At 37.0% G+C, this 5,000-nt stretch overlaps 1 pseudogene; it reads right to left on the bottom strand.

Annotated features, from left to right (window-relative positions):
• LOC137984067 (uncharacterized) overlaps positions 1–5,000 on the bottom strand; it is a 12,416-nt pseudogene that overhangs the window by 3,048 nt on the left and 4,368 nt on the right.

Raw genomic sequence — 5,000 nt, 5'->3', positions numbered from 1 at the left:
GTTTATGCATCAATGGTCGTATTTATACTAGAGGACGTCTAATATGTCCAGACGCATTAAACGTCTGGCCGTAAGTGTGACTAACATAAATACGGGACGCACTTAACTTCGACAGCTAGAAATCAAATTCATGATTTTCTTCAACTGGGATTTAATCACCAAAGAGACTGTGTGCACGTCATTGCTAAGTGTGTCCCAGTTTAGTGCGTCTCGTCTTTACACCAGACGGTTTAGACGTCTGAGACGACTATTAAGACGTCTGTTAACTTGAGACGTTTAATTCGTCTGATGTTTAATGCGTCCACCTTATTTCCCGTATTTATACTAGTCGTCTCAGACGTCTTGGACGTCCTCTAGTATAAATACGGGCAACTACGTTATTGAAAGGTTGTACATGTATGTATTGGCACTTAAGACAATTTTTGTATATGATATATTAATAATTATTATTAAATCAAATCAGGGCCAAATTTCAACTAGTTAAAGAGCACTTTTTTATTACCTTCTGCAAAGAACTATCTTACATTTCCACAAAAAAAGTAAGCAAAAATAATGAAAACAAACCAAAATAATTTTTGTTCATGGAAAAAAAGTCGCTTGCAATGGTTTTGTGCAGTACTACCCTTTAACTGGAAGGGAATGTGTCTCAATTTTTCAAATGACAAATCATAAGCTTAGAGAGTGGACTAGAAATTTCACCCTCCAGACGTTCCATTTTCAAACACAACAGCAAGAACTATCATATAAATGGAATACTTGTTAATGTCAAACCAGTTCCCATTGCTTCATACAGTAACGTTAATACTGCTTAAAATTGCAAATTACATGTAATTGCGATGATCATTATAGCTCTTATACCCACGCCAAAACCCATTTTCAATTTGATAGCAATGCATGAAGTGCAGTCAAACAATATGAACGGGTTGAAGTGAACAGGAGAGGTATCATCATCTGTCGGCTTTTTCTGTCCCTTAAGCCTCCCTCTGAAGCTGAGTTCTAAGTTACTGAAACTGTTCTATTATCACCACCAAAAACGATTCATAGTAAGATTTTACTCATCATTACCTGCCATCAGATGACACAATAGTGCCTCCTTGACACAGCGATCTTCAGCTCCATCTTTCAAGATGGCCTCAAATGCTTCAGCCATTTTTTTTTTCATCTTCACTGACTGAACTACCGGTATACGTGTTTGCAGAACATAGGGAAACCACTTTCGTCGGTACTGGATCAACAAATGAGCACAAATAATACCAACTTGTCTGGTTGACCACTATGTTGAGTATTGCTCTCATTTTTTTAGGTGTAGGTGCTGGCACACCATATAGGCGCACAATCTCTTTAGCATCTACCCAAAGGGCAGCGAGGAGAAATGACTTTGTATTTGTTGCCACATATAGATCCTCATTCACAGCACCACAGATAATAACTACATCACCCGCCTGCCATCTTTGCTTGATAAAATCACTCAGAGGTTGACCTCGTCGTTGGAAGGTAATGCTACAAATAATCAATTAACCAAATACATGTGAGAAGAAAGCAGAAAGTTTCCAGAAAAATTTCAATGTTTACCCACAACTTCAAGAAACGATTGTTAATGGAAGCCTTTGCCAGTGGTTCAAAGGTATTTATTTACATATCCACCAGAGACTAGTAAACAGACAAGAGGGCCTCATGACCAGACTCCAACTAGGCCCATAATATAGGCAAAGATTATTTAAATAATTTATGCCTACAAATTTGGGGGTCCTCTGGACCCATCCTCAAAAAAGTTTGGGGCTCAAGCTAATTAATATTCAAGAATATTTATTTCTCGATCTATTGCTGTTTAATTGCATGCTACTGCAGTACCCTTTCAGATTTCTAAATTGCACAAAAATGACATCGTACCTCTCCCCTTGAATATGTACTTAAAATGAAATGATCAATAATTTGAAACTGTTATGCCCATTGATTCATCAATCAAAATTGAGATGTACATGCATGGGCTGTCAATGCTCCATCAATCACATCTGAAAACACCTTGAGGAATCCATACTCTGTAGGACCTGTTGGCTCCAGTTGATAAATGATCTAGATCTCCACAGCCAACAAGAAAACAGAAACTGAATCTCAATTTTCCGTAAAAGAGCATCACTTATTTTAACAATACTTGAGGTTTAATTTTGGAACAAACGAGTAAACAAATATAAGCGACACACCGCTCATCGTCAGCCCGTGCCTTTGCCATGGCCAATGTTAATAATCAAGCAATTGAGTACATTCAAGTTTCATGTTAAACACCTTAGTTTTACACTAATTTGCAAACAAGAACGGAGATGATGACATAGTCATGCGCACCTGGATTTGAAAAATCCACAGGGTTGCACAAAACAAAAATTTAACACACTTTGCCGTTGGGTTCTCTGTCCTTTCGCTTGCAATAAACAAACCAACGCTTGAAATCTGCTTGGAAAGCATGCAACAAAATGAACTTCAACTGAAATGTTAAATTATCATTGGTGCCAATTAATTGTCTCGCCTGAAAAACAGCTCAGATAACAACATGCAACACGTGGGAATTCAAACACAAGAACTTATCGTAAATCCTGAAGCTGGACATTATTGTTGACAAAATGAAATCATTCGACTTCAAAAACCTAAAAAGAACAGCTTGCCTTGAAATTTGATGAACTTGATTTTTCCATCATGAGAAATGGGAATTTGCAATTTCGTTGTTTTTGCCAAGCGTTTGTAATTTGCATAAACACTCGACTTTTTTCTCGCATTTGAACCTTTCTTGGTTAGTATTCAATGCATGGTGGGGTCATACATAGTGTTTCATGGTTTAGTTAGGCCCATTCAAAACCTGTTAAAATTTCCCTTCAATTCCACTAGCATAATTGAATATCTCCCTTCTCCTCAGCAGCATTTCTACCATTTAGGTGAACTAGTTAAATCTCCCTTCAGTATAGTAGCCCTTTTTCGAGTTGCTGTATGCCCTGGTTTTAAGGTGGCCAAACAAAGTTTTTGCGTGCGCTCTTGCTAACGCAATGCAGCGTGCATGCAAGGATTGCAAAAAATTACCATGGCTTCAACAATGCAATCATCTTATTTGCTCAATGCGTCTACTATCTGTACTATTTTTCCTCATAATTCAACAAAGTGTTTTGATGGTTTGTCTTTTATGAAAAATGTATGTTAGAAAAGGTAACCATGCAAAGAACTCCACAATTTGCAGATTTTTCTTTGTTATCGGAAGAACCCAGTTAAATGCAAGCATGCATAGTAAGTTTAAAAATTGCGATTGAATGCAGAATAGCTTTCTCAGAAATACACCTACCGGTATTTCTCGAGAACCACTCGTTAGAATTTAATGAAACTTGCCACAAAAATACTTTAGGAAATAAGTAACTGGAGTATTGAAAAAAACTGGAACTTTAACATAGGAAATTCTAGATACTCCAGTGAACCTTCAACAAGGGATAATTAAAGATCTCTCTGTCAATTATTATTAAAATAGTGTTAACTTGTAGGCATTGTTACAAGCTTGTTGCACGAAAATTATAAAGAAAATCTAACAACCAGATTTTCTGCAAATATATGAAACCCATTTTAAATGCCTGATTTTATTTATTCATGTTGCCATGGCAACAGCATATACGTCAGCTTAACTATCAAAAACCGAAGTTTGTGAAGTTAACTTGCTTGCTACCATTTTTGGCGACCAAAGGATCAAGGGTTTTACAGAAAAAGGTAAATAAAACATACGGGTATCAAAAACTGTGTTCAGCCACCTTAAAGTGAGTCCTGGTGCACAACCATTCAAATGGAAAAGAGTGGTGTATTTTCATGGAAATCAAGCTCATTATCATTTAAAAGGTTGAGCACCAAGACTCAATTTGAACCAGAGACGAACAGCAACTCGGAAATGGCCTATTACACACACAAACCATCGTTAAAGTGCCTATGAAGTAAAAAATATCTTTGCTTCCTTTAAAGACCTTTCAAAATGATGAAGAATGCTGTTTTCTATTTTGGAAAATCTTCTCTTGTTTCAGAGAAATTCAAGTTTTTGTTCAAAAATTGATGACGCCACAAACCATACACGACTAATAAATCACAAAATTGAGAATATCTCCAAAAACATTGCGTGGGTGTTGTTAAACCATAGGCAGGCCAAGCTCGTGTCACTACAGACAGCCGTTGAGAATTTAAACGTGTTATAAGACTTTGTATGGGAAATCAAATACCATCGTTTTCAATGTTCTAAGATGAAGAACATTGAAAACACTGAAAACACGGAATTCCCGAAACGGTGTAATAAGCTCCAAAAGGCACAAGAATACACGTCCAGAGGTGAGTCATTTTTATTCATTTTATTGAATGAAAGTTAAATTGAGCATTAAATAGGCTTTATAATCGACGGTATTTGATTTCCCATGCAAAGTCTTATAACGCATTTAAATTCTCAACAGCTGTCTGTAGTGACGCGAGCTTGGGCTGCCTATGGTTAAACTAGGCAGCAGTAATCTACGTCAAGCAAGGCACAAAATGATACTCCTTGCTATTGCCAAGGCAACCATTTTATTTTTGCTGCTGGATCAATTTCACACAGGATCGATTTTGTCAATTATTGTCGTTATTAGACATGTTTACTTTCGGTATACTTATAAAGAGAAGTGAAGCATTATGGGCAGCACATGAATTTCAAGTCTGACCATCTGCTTGTTCTTATCTGTTCAAAATCCAAGATATTAATTTTGGTTCATTGCAGAGAGGAGCTAAAAATGAAAGTGTTGCCATGGCAACAGCTTAATGGGTCTCACTTTGTGCCTTATCTGATGTACATTACTGGTACCAAATTTGAACAACACCCATCCGATGGGCTTTTTTTCGATATCAGGGATCCACATTCACAGTCATCCGGTCGTCCTAGACAACTACAGTATAAACCCACCCGGACAAGTAAAAGAACTGCAAAGGTTGTCTATTTCACGAGTGATGTTTTAATAAATATC

Source organism: Montipora foliosa, chromosome 13 (assembly GCF_036669935.1).
Source record: "Montipora foliosa isolate CH-2021 chromosome 13, ASM3666993v2, whole genome shotgun sequence".
NCBI lineage: Eukaryota > Metazoa > Cnidaria > Anthozoa > Scleractinia > Acroporidae > Montipora > Montipora foliosa.
The sequence above is the reverse complement of the archived record's forward strand: the minus strand, read 5'-3'. Positions and strand labels throughout refer to the sequence as shown.